This window comes from Chiloscyllium punctatum, chromosome 24 (assembly GCF_047496795.1).
Source record: "Chiloscyllium punctatum isolate Juve2018m chromosome 24, sChiPun1.3, whole genome shotgun sequence".
NCBI classification, from domain to species: domain Eukaryota; kingdom Metazoa; phylum Chordata; class Chondrichthyes; order Orectolobiformes; family Hemiscylliidae; genus Chiloscyllium; species Chiloscyllium punctatum.
In genome coordinates, this window is record NC_092762.1 from 62,123,532 (window position 1) to 62,138,608 (window position 15,077).

At 39.8% G+C, this 15,077-nt stretch overlaps 1 protein-coding gene across 1 annotated transcript in view; it reads left to right on the forward strand.

The window, feature by feature from the left end:
- Nucleotides 1–2,585: 2,585 nt before the first annotated feature.
- slc1a6 (solute carrier family 1 member 6) overlaps nucleotides 2,586–15,077 on the forward strand; it is a 96,914-nt gene continuing 84,422 nt past the window's right edge. Inside the window, exon 1 of the mRNA XM_072594007.1 lies at nucleotides 2,586–2,980. The gene's annotated coding sequence lies outside the window, so the exon portion shown is untranslated. The remainder of the gene's footprint in view (nucleotides 2,981–15,077) is intronic.

Genomic DNA, 15,077 nt, shown 5'->3' on the forward strand with positions numbered 1-15,077 from the left:
TCCCAAACTTGAATCAGACTGGTTCAATTTCCAAAATAGGAATTTATAAAATGTGATATAGACTGACTGCCTGTTTTGACTGCCTGCAGGTTGTGTGCTTTTTGAGCAAAAATAGAATGTATCTGCAAATACAATTCTGCAAATGCAAATTCACCCCATAGACTTATGTGTGTGTGTGTGCATGTGAACACATTCTGAATAAAAATTTCCCCTCTTTGTGATGATTCTCACTTCTACCCTCAACACCAGATCTGAGGATTGAGAAACATAGAAAATAGGAGGAGGGGTATTTCATTTAGCCCTTTTGAGCCTGCTTTGCCACTCAATATAATTATGGCTGATCATCCAACTCAGTACCCTTTTCCTACTTTCTCCCCATACTCTTTGATCCTTTTAGCCCTAAGGAATATAGCTAACTCCATCTCAAAAACATTAAATGCTTTGGCCTCAACCACTTTCCGTGGCAGAGAATTCCATGAGCTCACCACTCTTAGTGTGAAGAAATTTCTCTTCAACACAGTTATAAATGGGCTATGCAATATGCTTAAACTGTGTGACCCCTGGTTCTGGATTCCCTGGTCATCAGGAACATTCTTCCTGTGTTTACCTTGTCTAGTCCTGTTAGAATTTTTTAAGTCTCTTTGAGAGCCCCCCTCATTCTTCTAAACTCCAGTGAGTACACTCCTTAACTGTTCCCAGTCTCTCTTCATACGATAATCCTGCCATCCCAGGAATCAGTCTGTGAAACCTTTGCTGTGCTCCTTTCATATTCCAAACGTCTTTCCTCAGATAACGAGGGCAAAACTGCACGCAATACTCTAGATGTGGCCTCATCCAGGCCCTGTGCAATTGCAGCAAGACACCCCTGTTCCTGCGTGCAAATCCGTTTGCTATGAAGCCAATGTATTATTTGTTTTCTTCACTACCTGCTGCACCTTTTTTGCTTATTTTCAGTGACTGGTGTACAAGGACACCCAACATCTTGTTCCACCTCTCCCTTTCCCAACTTACCGAGACCTCAGGGCCTTGCCAGTTTTCCCTTCTTGTCTTCTTCTGGCTACTTGTCTTCCTTTCGCTCTCCAACCTTCTACCCTTTTCCTATTTATGAGGAGCGTGGTGATAGAAAAAAAATTAATTTTATGAATCAGCACACAATTGTCAGCCATTTCTGCTGTCTGTCTCATAGTTCCAACTCTCTGATCTTCAACATTCTAATTACCAAAATAAGAATTTTTTTTAAAAAATTCTTCAAAGAGGATGAACTCTCTGAGAGATTCATATGTCAAAATTATTCCTAATGCCCATACCCACCTATCAAAATTACATGGATTTACCCTTTCAAATTCAACGTAGGTATGTCCAGGCTGTTCTCCAAATTGCAAAACTTTTGCTTGTATGCTTCAGGAACTAGCTCATACACACCCAGAATAGCCTTTTGTGCAGCATCACAATCCATAGAATGATCTGGTTCCACACTGCATGGATTCTATAAAATTGTCTGTAATTTATCACTTTTCCTTTAAAATTGAGTATTACATGAAATTGAGTGAAGTGGGAGGTTCGGGACTGACTGTGAGCTGAACAATCTTTCACAAACACAGCAGAAAGACAGTTGTAATCTCATTTAGACCTTACCAATTGGCGCAGCTGTCTTTCCATGTGTTATAATTTAAAACAGATAAGCAGGATATCAGGCAGAAATCAGCCAGGACCGTTTTTACATTGTGTTATGATGATGTATTTGGGGCATGAGTATACTCTTAACCAGAGAACTGTACTTGGGGACAGCCTGAAGTTTGAAGAGGAGTCAAGGATAGAGAAAGCTGTAAAATGTTTTCCTCTTTGGGCATTTGTCAATAAATATAAACAGCACTTTGAGGCGCAGGTCATAAAGTCTCAAGAATTAATGGCCACAGATCAGCATCTGAAATGGATTATGAAATCATATAGAGACTGAGAGTCATCTCCCACAAACCTGAGAGTTAGAGGTTTCAGTATTCTCTGAAATCAGAACTAAAACTCCTGATAATACTCAGCAGACCTGGCAACATCTGTGGAGTAAGAGACAGAGTTAATATTTCAGACTGATGACCTTCCAGCAGAACATTTCTCACCATTTGCACATGCAAATAAATCCAATGGGTTAAGCTTTCTTGAGTCGCATGCTGTTGAAATCAGGATGATTTGCTACCCAACAACACTCACCGCGACCCTGGAAGAATTGCTACCCAAGTTAAAATCACGGCTTGTATTTTCCACTATAAATAGCAAAACAGTGCAAATATCCATTTTGTGTTCAGGTCTTAAATGTTCTAATGTTCTCATTTTCAGTTTTAGAATTTATTTAAATGGAGGCTGAGTGACAAAGCTCTGAATGGAGGGAAATATTCACTTGTTTCGTAAATAGAAGCTCACAGTAACATTTTGTCTGCTTCACAGTGGTATTCTGTCTTCATTATCACCCGCCCTTTGAGGTACCTCCAGCACTGAGAGCGAGAGGGGGATAATGAGCATTGTAGCAGCTGTTAATTCCAGTACTCTCTGATTGGCTGTTGATAAGCATCTACTGTTAATGGGCTTCCCACTTCAATCACTGAAAGGCTTAGCTCTGTTTTCGGAGCTTACCATGCATTTTGACTGTCCTCTGTGGAACCATTCTGGAGTGTCTGACAGAGAGAGTGCTAGCAAAAGGAAAAGACAGAGACTCTGCATTCCTGTACGATTTACTGCTGTTGCTTACTGAGCTAGAAGCCTGCAAGGGTGAGTTTGTAATGCCATTCTGTGCCAACAGGGGACAAAAGAAAAAGATTTTGAAACCAGTGTGAAGAGATTCCCGAACCAGCTTCATTTCCCTGTGCATCATTAACACACATACTGAAAACTTCAACAACAGAGAACAACAAGTGATACTCAGCTAATGCAACAGTTGTCTCCTGTCCATTAGTGGAATAAAGAAGCCAGCATCTGTGTGACTGCTCATGTAAGTAAGATGAAAAAAAATGAATGAATTTTTCAGACTGCTGACTTTTGTTCTGAATGGTAAAAACTAACAGAACAAGGTGACACAGTGGTTAGCACTGTGTTCAATTCCAGCCTCGGGCAACTGTCTGTGTGGACTTTGCACATTCTCCCTGTGTCTGTGTGGGGGTGCTCCAGTTTCCTCCCATAATCCAAAAATGTGCAGGTCAGGTGAATTGGCCATGCTAAATTGCCCATGGTGTTAGGAAAATAGGTCTGGGTGGGTTACTCTTCGGAGGGTCGGTGTGGACTGGTTGGGCCGAAGGGCCTGTTTCCACACTGTGGGCAATCTAATCTAAGATGCTGGAACCAGAACAAAATTCCAAGACTGTCAAGCCACTTGTTAATACTTTATGTAATTTTCAAATAACCATAGGAATAGATTCTATTTTCTAGATGCTATTATAGTGTTTATTCTGTTGTGTTCAGTTCACTTTATAATGCTATCTCTTGTGTTTACTGCATGGCTTTCAATAATGTTTTATTGTGATTTGCATAAGTCTCTGGACAATGCTGACTGAATTTTCCAGAAGTGTTAGAGAGTTCAAGAAACTTTGAAATGAGGGGAGCTAGTCATCAGATCTTGAGATGCAAGTTCTGAAGTCTCAGTGGCACAGAAAGGTATAGGTCACCAGTATAATAAAGGCTAAAAATGTTGTGTATCAAATCCATTGGTTGAAACTTATGTCATCAATGCTTTAGGAAATTGAGAGATGAAAGTGATGAAATCTAGCAAAGAGTTGAAACAGAAAGATGCAAATGATCAAATCTGGGTGATTGAGAAATGTGGATCATCAATTCTAATGCAGATTCCAAGTCACAGATCAAATATATAGTCAAGTTGAACAAACTGAGGCCACGTTACCCAAGTCTGAGAGAGATAGAATTACACATGTTTAGAAATCTAAGATATCCTGTGGGATGTAAATCAAGCTCCAGAGGTTCACAAATCTCATAGAAACTTGGAGGTCAAGGTCATGAAATCGAACAGACACAAAAAGATGCTGATTACAAATCTAAGAGAAATTGAAAAATGCAAACTACAATTCCAAAATACTTAAAGGTACATTTCAAATCTAAGAGATTTTTACATGCTAAAGTTATAAAATCCAACCTATTTAACCATGTAGGTCACCAAATCAAAAAGCGAGACAAAGAGAAGTTGTAAAATCTGAGGGATGAATAGGTTTAGGTCCACAAAGCTTACCACTTCCAATGTTCAAATTGTCAAATGTAAGACAAAATCCCTACAGTGTGGAAAGAGGACATTGGGCCCATCAAGTCAGCACTGACTCTCCAAAGCACATCCCCATATTTACCATGGCTAATCCAACTAGACTTCCCTGAACACTGCAGACAATTTATCATGACCAATCCACTTAAACTGCACATCTTTGGACTGTGGGAGGAAACTAAAGCACCCAACAGAAACCCACATAATCAGTCACCTGGGTCTAGAATCTAACCCATAGCCCTGGGGCTGTGAGGCAGTAATGCTAACCACGGTGCCACCTCTTGATGTTTGCAAATCAGTAAATGAAGTAAAACTAAAACACACAAGGCACGAAATCTAAGTGAAATGGAGAGACTAAGGTTACAAAATCCAAGTGAGACAGGTCAGCAATCAAAGCTGAATAGCACAGGTCAGCAAAACCATATTGATGCTTTGTTTTGGGTTTTTTGAACAAAACTTCACAAATTCTAAGCCAATTGGTGGCTTAATTGCGATTTAAATATTGTGTATCCTTTAGACAACCTACCTTTGGAGAAATATCAAGGACATATAAAGGTTTATCACTGTGGTGAAAAGGCTATAAGGCTCTATTTAAGAGAAGAGACCAGGGAAATTAGATCTCTTTACAGGAAAATAGAGATCCCATGATATAAAGGGTTAAAACATAAGGACAGCTTGCAAAAAGTTGGGCTCTTATTCTCCTGAATTAGAAAATTCAGAGTTGCTTTAATAGAGTTTTTCACATCATATGGGGTTTGATTGGGTAAATCTGTTGGAATTAGGATGAAGAAAAGTATTGCAGATGCTGGGAATCAGAAATATCAATAGAAAGTGCTGGAGAAACTCTTAAGACAGTAATAGAGTTAGAATTTCAAGTTTGTTATGACTCTTCTTCACACCACTATTTAAAAACTATTCCCTTTGTTTGTGATATGACGGTGGTGATGGGTAGGCTGGTGTTGGGGCTGTTTGTGATCCAGAATAAGATGATGTAATCTCATCATCAGAATTAAGTCATTTTGGAGTGAAATCATAAAGTTCCACTGGAAAGGTCATGGTGATGTGGAAATGAACACCCAAACACCCCCAAAAATAACATTTGGAACCTTCATGATTAGTGCAACTAACTGCTGGATGACTGGCTTCTTGGGGACAAGTTGTCTCGGTCTCTAACAATTGAAATTTAAATATTGAGAAAGAAACAAAGGAACAATGGAAAAAGGCAACAGTTAACTTCGAGTCTAATCAGCTGTTGGAGAGGAGAAAAAGGAAGACAAATTGGATTATAATGTTGAGAGAAACAGATAGAAATGAGAAGTGTGAAAACAACATTAAAACATTTTACCTTTTGAAAACATCTTATGACCTATAGGAGCAAGCCAACAATTTCACATTTCCTTTCTGGATCTCTGAGATTGATTGACATTGTAGGAAAATAAATCTCATTATTAGATGTCCCTTAATGTTAGTAAGTACCAGGCCTAACTTTCTGTGCTCAGTTTAATTTATTTCAGTAGCATGAGTACAATAATTGCTTGAAACTAATGGTGAGGTTGTTCATGAACTGCCATTTCATGAGACTAACAGCAATTTGTGGCAATTCATGACTCCCTTAGTAAATTTGCATCCTTTGTTTTGGTTTTCAGTGGTGATTTTTGATTTGGTCACATTTAGTTGTCACATGTATCCAAATTGAAATATTAACTACAATTCTCCTGGATGACTGAGTGTACCAAAGGATACACAATCTGTTACAGATATTAAAGGAAGTAAACCAAATATTAGTTGTTGCTCGAGACATCAGATGATCTAAAAGATTAGAATTCAAATTCTAAGGGATTTGAATCACACAGGCACTAAATTAAAATACAACAGACTTGTAACCTTTTCACTGTACTCATTGGAACACATGTAACAACAAAGCAAATTCATTCATTCATCAAGAATGAGATTTTATTTGCAGAGAAGTCGTATGATTGCTACTTTGCATGTTGAATAGCCCACAATAGCTATAGGCTTTTCTTGACCTAATTTTCATCAATTCGCCATGGTCTGATAATAGAGATGGAGACATTGAGAACTGCTGATGCTGATGACAGATCATATGCTCATATAGTATTTTTAAAATTGATTAAGTCGTGAAGATATATGAAACAATCAGTGATGCAAAAATTATAGACTCACAGAAACTTAGAACATGGAAAGTGGCTATTTTGCCAATGTGCTCACTTTTTGAAAATGAAGTCATATTTAGTCCCAAACCCTGACCTTAAAAAAGCAGTTTTAAAAATTAGTTCAAAATTTTGAAACCTAGTAATGGTAAACATGCAATAGAGAAACAGAATATTTAGGCAAGAATGGATGATCTAAGATTGAATTTTCATCTGACAAAATCAAAACAGACTTAAGAACAATGAGGTTCTGGTCAGGAACAATAAGATGGTATATCTTTAACATGCTCAAGTTAATGGAGAGTAAGTGGGGTAAGTATTGAAGGAACCAAAAATGTGTCTACTCCATGCTGCACCACTAGAGTGCTAAGTATATTTTTCCAACAGGTTTTCTTATTAAGTCAGTCTAAAGTGATTTCACTTGGAAAGCATACATAGCTTAATTTAAATAATATAAAAGTGATGCATTAATTCAGAAGTATTTGGGAAACAAACCCATATATGTCAGATGCCTTTCCATTTGGATAAATACTGTCTGATGCTTTTGAATCTGGATAATTCCAAGCATGTATATATCATGTTAGTTTATTTGGTAAAGGCAACAGCAATAAAACATTGAAGGTCCAATATGCAGTCGACTGAAATTATAAGATTAGGAGTATTGATTGATATAACATAAAATATAAAACTAGGAAAACATATCAGTTTTGATAGCCAAAATCAAGGTTCAAAATTTAACCCTTTATTTAGGGAATCTCAGCTCTGTTTAGAGAACCATTTTGCTGTTAAAACATAGGAAGAATTTATTACTGTTGAACTTATTTCTGGTTTCATTTTTTCCCCTTTGATTGCCTTGGATTTGTTTTAAGATCTCCGTATTGTTTACAATGATCAATATTACCTCTCTCCCTATGCAGAACTCATTTTGTAATGACTGTTAATGCCCTTATTAATACATTTCAGGTCAAAGTTGTTTTAATCGCCATTCACTAGTTGTTATTATGTACTTATTCTACATTCTCAGACAAATGTTCTCAAAGGTATTTCATTTATCTTCAACTGTGACTTTCTTTAAAATGACCTCCCTGCTTTTATGTGTTATAAGGGTGGTTGGAGATGAGCAACAAATGTGCGCTTTGCCAGTGATCGTCGCATCGCACAAAGGAATAAAAATTCTAAATTGTATTTTTAAATATTTGTTTGTAAACAAAATAGAAATTGAATTATTCCATTTAAAATTGATTATGGGAGTGATAATTTGGGGGTAGGAAGGAAACTGTATTGAGAATGATTATACAACACGGGAAACCGATAAATAAGAACCCATGACGTTCGGGGAAAGGTATTGGTATTAAAAGAGAACAGCTGACTGGAAGAAGGCAGAGAGTCTTTTTCAGGATAGCAGTCAGTGACTAGGGGAGTTCCACAAATGTCTGTTTTGGGGACCACAATTATTCACATTATATATTAATGATCTGGATGCATGAACTGAATGCATTGTTGCTAAGTTTACATGTGACACAAAGATATGTGGGGGGACAAATAGTCGTTGAAGAGGAGGGGAGGCTACGGTAGGTCTTGGACAGGCGAGGAGAGTGGCAAAGAAGGAAATACATGTTGGAAAGTCTGCAGTTGTGCACTTTGTTAGGAAGAATAGAGGCATAGATTATTTTCTAAATGTGGAAGGCTTTGGAAATCTGAAGTCCAAAGGATTTAGGAGTTATTGTTCAGGATTCTCTTAAGGTTAACATGCAGGTTCAGTTGGTAGTGAGGAAGGTAATGTTAGCATTCATTTCTAGAGAGCTAGAATGCAAGAGGAAAGATATACTGCTGAAGCTGTATAAGGCTGTGGTCAGACTGCATTTGGAATATTGTGAACATCTTTGGGCTCCCTATCTAATATAGGGTGTGCTGGCATTGGAAAGGGTCCGAAGGAAGTTCTCAAAAGTGATCCCAGGACTGAAGGGCTTGTGATATGAAGAGCAATTGAGGACACTGGGTCTGTATGCAATGGAAGTTAGAAGAATGGGGAGGAATCTTATTGAAACTTGAAGAATACTGGCAGGCCTGTATAGAATAGATGCAGAGAAGGTGTTTCCACTGTTAGGAAAAATAAGGACCCAAGGGCACAGTCTCAGAGTGAAGGGTCGACACTTGAGAACCGAGATGAGGATGAATTTCTTCCACAAGGGGGTGGTTAATCTGTGGAACTTATTGCCGCAGAATGCTGTTGAGACCAGATCATTGAGTATCTTTAATAAAGAGATGGATAGGTTCTTGATTAGTAAGAGGATCATGGCTATGGGGAAAAGCCAGCAGAATGGGGTTGAGAAACATATGATCAAATGGCAGACAAGACTCGATGAACTGAATAGCCTAATTCTCCTCCTCTATCTTATGGTCTTTTGTCAACTCTCCTGCACTGGCAAGTTCTAGCCGTGTAATATATAGCCAAAGTGATCACTTGCACAAATGATAAAAATATAAAAGATTGATGGATGAATTCAGACAATGAATACTTATAGGCCACAAGTTACAGAAAGATGGAATACTGCACATTCATATTTACATTTGAAATCCTACTGGGGTTACTAAGGAAAGAAAGGCACACTGGAGAAGAGATGTTCAAACTCCTTGAAGGAGGCTGTAGTCAAATGGTGACTGTTAACGACATGCCGGAAATTGGCTCTTCATGAGGAAAAAGATCACAGAAAAAAGGCCATCCAGCAGCTTCCCAGAATCAATTAGGTGCTGTAGTCCTGCATGGAACAAATTGTTTCCACCTAATCTGCTCCATTTTTACTGCTGCCACATCCAAAACAATTTTAGATAACTTGGCAGCCCTTGGCTGTTTGCCATGCATGTCAGCACTGCATAGGGCACAAGGTCAATCTGCAGCTTACAAGTGAAATTATTGTCACAATGAAATCCTGGAGGTAGTTCTCACATCGAGTCCTTTACTACAACTTAACTTCCTGATCTACGGTCACTTATGCAAAAGTGAACAGGCTATACTGAACCTCCATGTTTACCTTAAGAGAATCCTGAATGATAACTCCTAAATCCTTTGTGCTTGAGATTTCCAAAGCCTTCCCCATTTAGAAAATAATCTATGCCTCTATTCTTCCTAACAAAGTGCACAACTGCAGACTTTCCAACATGTATTTCCTTCTTTGCTCTTTAAACAAGCACTCCCTGAAGACAGTGTCTCCACTTCCAGAACAGGATGCTGAGACGGAAAGGTTAAAGAAAGACTTTTAACTTGTACAGTTCAACACCAGCACCTCCACAAACCATGATAAAGAAAGGAGCAGGTTTAAAGTAGAAGATGCCACCCAAATGTTAAGCATATGACTCCCTTTCAAAAAGGCCTCGATGGATCCTCTGAACCTGGAACAGTGAATGAGTGAAGCTCATGGACAGTGTCCAACACTATCCAACTCAATGAACAGAATGTCTTCATTTTCAGTTGAAAGTGTTTGTTCCAGTGAGATGATGACACCATGTCCATCATAGCTCAGAGTGACCTTTCTTGGGTAATCTTCCACTGTTCACCTCATTGATTAAGCAGCTGGGAGTTTGAATTGTGCAATGAAAGAGGAGGGAGTGCTCACCTCTGCTGGGAGCTAACAGTGGTCAAGTCACTGATGAGTTTTAAAACCCAGCTGCATATCATTTCAGACACTGTGACAGGAACTGGCCCTCACTTTGTGCTGCCTGACTGTTACTGGCACAGAGGGGAGGAATGCTCACTTTCCACATGTTGGGCAGGGAGCTGGATGGATGGAGGAGAGCAGAGTCATCCTTTCTCCCATCAATGACTATCGAAGGCTGTACCACCAGGGCAGCGTGGACTGAGTTGGTAGCCCATGTCACTGCAGTCTCCCAAGTCAGAAAGGATACCCAGCACTGCAGGAAAAGGTCAATGACATCCTGCACTCTGCAAGGAAACATCTTCTCCTTGCTACCTCACACTCAGAACTGTGTCACTGCATTCACTTCTCATCAAGACTCATGGACTAAAGCACTCACTATTGCGTGCATTCTGTTCACTCACCAGCTCTTAACCATGTTATTCAAACTACTATCTCATGTAGCCCTTTGCATTCTCTACTCATTTGCTAAGGACATCTCAGCCCTCTCCTGCTCCTGCATCAGCACCAACAGCTTTCACATCCACTTCCATCCTTCTGTTTATCCTGTTGCCAGATAAACCAGTCCAAAATCAGATGAAGGGAAGGTTTCATGGAAATGGTGAGTGAATAGCACAAGTGCTCATATGGGGACTGTGGGACCTTCATAGCCAACTAACCTAATAAGCTTCATTGTGTTAACCTGCATTACTCTCCCATTAACACCTTTACAGAAACATTCTTAAATGGCACAAGTATTTGTCCACCTTAGACAACTAATTCCCTCTCATCTCTTCTGTAAGTATTCAAGGTTCCAGAAAGAGATGAAAGCCAGGGACTGTCAGCTCCACTTCTGACACTAATTCACAGAGAATGCACCAACACAGCTTTCACCCGCTCCCTCCACCAGCTCAGGAGTTTGAACTGGGTAGGTTTTCTTTCTAGAATCAACTCGAGCACATTCTGGTGCAGATATAACTGGCTCATCTCTGCAGCTATTTGAGGAAGAAACAGCCCAGGCACCTGCTGAACCCCTGGTAGAAGATAATCCCATAGTCTCGGCAATTAATGACTGTATTAATATGAGAGGAACAGCAGGGAAGTTTGTCAAAGGCACTCAGTAAGCTGGCTCTACCATCTATACATCTGACTGTCTCCAATGCTGCTATGAAGATCCACATCCAGCACACTCAATGTCTGCTGAATATATGCACAGACCAGCATTCCATCACTCTTTTTACAGGTGCTCAGCATCAATGCAGGACAAAAGGGGGAAAGGAACCTTGACCTCACCCCTGGTGCCCTTTCCTCACCTGGAAATAGGTTGGTGCCAGCAGACATGCAGAAGGAGGAGGAACTACACACAGGACCCCAGAAAGCTCCTCTTAGTACACTCAGAGGTTCCTAATTTTTCTACATCCCCCTTCCTGTGATAGCAAAGCCTGCAGAGGTTCAAGCCAAGGAGGGTGAGCTTGCATCTGGACAGAATACTCTTAGCAGGAAGGATACTTGAGACAGCAAGACAGAAGGGGTAACTGTTCAAATCTTCCAAACCTACAGAGGGAGCTAGATCTGCAGGCTCAATCTGCAGAAGTCAAAACTGCCCTTAAGAGTAATGGCAGGCAAAGGAAGAAGTAAACTTCCTGAGTGCACAGAAAGTCACAAGAAATGTGAGATAAGCAGCCACTTCAGACATTCCAAGAATGAAAGAAATTGAAATCTCCAAACATCACCTCACTTCTCACCAGCTACTGACTTCTTGGCTGCAGAATGCCTCAGACATCAGGATTCCTTGAACCTATAACATTCAGGACTCCAGCCATGGAGACCTCCATGAGTGGATAATCTGTGGGAATTTCAGAAATAGAACACAATGTTATTGAAGGACCTCCTCAGCCCTCACATCCATCACAATGAAGCCTTGTGCTATGTCTCTACACAGTGTGATGTGGAGGCTTACCCAGGAGGTCAGTGTCATGCCACGAACGTTGAGCTCTAATTATCCAATCGTACATTGCACAATTGAAGTTTCAATGGAGTAGAATTCTGCTAGTAAGCCATCGATAGGCTGCACCCCCAGAGCCCATACATTTGGAAATTCCCATGCCCATGATGGTCCTTTAACCACCCCAGGTTGAGGTTACAAGGCTGGAATGACCATGATATTTGAGAACATCCCCTCAGCCCTAACCAAGTTCCGGACCTTCCCAGTCTCCTTCTATCAGGCCCCACTGTTTTATCTCGAATTCCCTTCCATGAGAGTGACCATTCCCTCAGCAACCCAGTATAATGAAGCCTATCCCTGCTGGGTTGCTCAACATCTCCTGGGATTGAGTGTCTGCCCCTTTCTAGGCCCCCTGATCAAACCCCAAGAGACAGAGACTTGTGATACTCACACTTAGTTGCAAGTGTCCTGGACAAACATTATCCTGGAACCACCAGTATTAAAAACAGATGATCTGGCAACTGTGATTTGTGGAACCTTGCCATGTGATTATTAGCTGTTTTATTTGCTGATTTTACGATGGTGACTGCATCTCCTTGGCTCTCAAATGCTTTGAGACATCCTTCAAATATGAAAGACACCAGAAATATTCAAACTGTTCAACCTTACTGCTGGACACCTCACTGAAAGCAACAACACAGTGTCTGACAATCAAAATGAAAAATAACTGAACCATTGATGTATTGCAGGAGGGATAAATCACAAACCCCAGGAGGTGCCAGAGTCTCTGCAAGCCACTGGTTTGGCTATACCTGTCATGTTCGACAGAGTTCTGAACATTGTAGCTGCAAGGGCATTGAAACATTGCAATTTTACTTCTAGCTTGCAATCTAAGTCACACTGAGTTTAAATTATCTGACCTTTGAGAGGGTGATGTTTTTGGGATAGTCTACTGTACAGAAGATTTGGCTCAGGTTTGCAGGGAAATAAATAAATTGAACATTGATAAGATTGCCCCAAGCTCGATAACTATGGAACTCAATGCAAATTTAGAAAATTGAAATTGCACAATGTTTAGATTTGATGCTTTACCAAGAGAATTATGAATATATGGAGTTGATGGTCCAAAGACACAGTGACAGCAATCCATGTGGAAAATTTTAAAACAGAATGAAATAATTGAGCGTGTAGCTGACTGAAATGCTTTTAAAGCTGGTGCATGGAATGCCAATCCTTAAAGTTTTTTTATTTCTTAAGTTCTTATCATAAAGAGTTTGTTTCATAACATGAACCTACTCTGAATATGTACTACATCCTTTCACACCAAAATTAATTATGATCTTTTTTGATATTCATCAAGAAAGCAAACAATGGGATCAAAGTATCATAAACTTGAATTGTTTGGCATCTGCTTCTTCTCCACACCCTCCTGCCTCAATGGAAATCCTGAAAGTGCAGCAATTACAGACCACTGTGAGCTGGTCTGAAAGATGCACGCACTCTCTGATGAACTTGAAACACCAGGAATTGACTTTTCTTTTGAAGATGAGTGAAAAGGGGATCAAAGGCAGTTCAAGGCTTGCTCTAACCTACTTTCTTCCTTGTCACTCACACAGCACAAATTCACTGGATGGTACTTTCAGGTAAACATTGATCACTCGTTGTTCTTCTGTTGGTGTCTGTTAGTGCTGTGCAAAACCTGACATTCATGACATGCCCAGCTTATGGTGCAGGGCCTGTAACAACGCTGTGTCAAAGCATTTCTTCACTGAAAAGAAACAAAGGAACATCTGCTGTTTTCAATATGGATGATGACACGCCAAAGTGAAGTGGTAAGTAAAATATAAATAGTTCACAGGGACGGAGACAGTGAAGGAGTGTAAGTATTTGGAAAGTGACACAAAGTTGTGAAAATTAACTTTCTAAACAAACATTTTGTCAGTAGTAACAACTCAGACAAGCATATGACCACCTCATGGGTTCTGTTTGATTCAACCTTAACAGTAAACAGGCTGCTACAACGTGTGTGCAGCCTGTCTGTATTACAAATAACACAAATAGTATGACATATTATATCAGCTGAAGTAATGTATAACTAATACAGACATTAAGCTCTATGTTGTCAGTATGATTACTGGTAAATAACTCCACAAAAGCTGGTATTTCTTTACCAAGTTACCCTTTATACACATGTGCATAGTATTTCTCACTGGTCTAGCTAGTATAAAGCCAGCTCCTGGAGTGAGCAGAACTCCTGACACTCTGTCAGCCAGAACTCCCTGATTGGACAAGGTTAAAAACCCCAATCAGGGAACTCATACTCAACAAGGTCCACTTAGCTCACCTTATTGCAATCACCACAAATATGGTGGTGTGAACCATTCATCTGCTGTTTGTAGTTTGTGCTCTCTGTCGCAATCCCTGAACTTGGGTATTTACAATAATTCTGTTGGACTCCAAATTTATTTGCATTAACAGAGTAAAAAGGCATTCAAATGGTGACTGCTGCTTCAGAAATTAGCACCCTCAGCAGCTTGAAGAGTCAAGGAACATTACATAATAGCAACTCTATGTAGCCTCTCCCGAAAAATCAAGAAATAAATATACACAGATTAAAATTGAATTGATTGATATGCCCACAGTGTTTATTTAAATTTTGTAGATATTTTCTCAGCGACCTGTTCAGAGATGTTGTTACACACATCTGGATCAGGTGGGGCTTGAGCCTAGTCTCTTAGTTCAGAGGTAGGAATACTATCACAGTACCACATGACACCTGAAGTTAAAGCTATAGCTTCCTTCTTCCCTTCCTCTATTCAGAAGCCAATTCCCAACTGGGCAAAGAAAGATTTTGTTTTAAGAATCAATCCATTCAGAGATGCTATGATACTCCTCTGAAGCAAGTGGGAGTTGAACTCAAGCTTACTGGGTTAGAGACGGGGACACTACCACTGCACCACAGGAGCTCTTAACTTAAATTTTGTAAGATAGCTAACTCAACACTAAACACATGTTGCAAGCTGGCAAGCCTAGCAACCAGGATAACTGAGGTAATAGTGATTAAAAAAAAAGCAACA